Here is a 1,070-nt window from a genome sequence, read left to right as displayed (position 1 = left end):
TGTTCCACAGTAGAGTGTCCAAGACAAAGTGAAACAGTTGCCACCCTCAACTTCTCATTTTTTTCCCCTCCCTAGAGCTTTCTGAGTTTATATTGTTCCGTACATGAGGTAAGCAACCCGGCTTTCAAACACCACCTTAAAAAAACCAAGATGTTATGAGGAAAGAGGGATGACAACATGGAGTTTTAATTGCAGAGCCTTTCAGTGCTGTGGTTTAGAGATCCTTTGCAGAGATAGACACATATCTGAAGAGGGGCACAGGCCAGTAGTTCAGGAACAGGGCTTGAAGCATCTCCAGCTTGCTTTAGCATAACAGCACTAGGAGCAATGTATAGTTAGGACTTCATGGTGACTGCCCACATGCAAATGGCCAGCTCTCTCACAGAGTTCTCACAAAAGAGTGCCATACAGGCATTAACAGTAAATCCAAGCATACAGAAAAAGGTTAGATACTCAGAGGGAAGCAGCATGACTCACTTCAGCTCACAGAGACAGCTCAGACCCCAGACAACAGCAACGCCTTCCTCAAAAGTGGAGGATGCAGAATCCATGATCAGCCCCTGCCCTCATTCCACAGGAGGCACGAGCCAGTATCAGGACAGGGCAAGTGACATGCACAGAGGTCACCATGAAACACTATCCCTTGCTTGGCTAAGCAAGCAAGAAAACCAGTGTCGATTTTGAGAACAAGGCTGCTTGGATCCAAGTGCCAGTCAGTGGAAGTCTGTTCTCACTCAGAACCCAGCAAAGAGCCCCTTAAGGCAGGCCAGCTCTTCACTCAATGCTCCATTTGCTCAAAGAAGCCAAGATGCACAGCCAAGGAAGCTTCTTGAGCTGTGAGATCAAAGTGCTGGCAAACAGTTTGTCACATTAAGCACTGAGCTGGTGTAAGGCGCACCGGGGCTTTTACACATGCTGTTGTCTGTGGGTCAAGCAGCTCTGCTTCCCTATCACAAAAACAGGAAGCCAGGGACTAACCCTTGCACTCACCACCACACCCTAAAAGCCAGGGTGGGGAGGCTGCCCTGAACCAGTTTTTGCCTTGAGAAAAACATCCACCTAAGACCATG

The sequence above is a fragment of the Serinus canaria genome, chromosome 1 (assembly GCF_022539315.1).
Source record: "Serinus canaria isolate serCan28SL12 chromosome 1, serCan2020, whole genome shotgun sequence".
NCBI lineage: Eukaryota > Metazoa > Chordata > Aves > Passeriformes > Fringillidae > Serinus > Serinus canaria.
Note: the sequence above shows the minus strand (reverse complement) of the source record.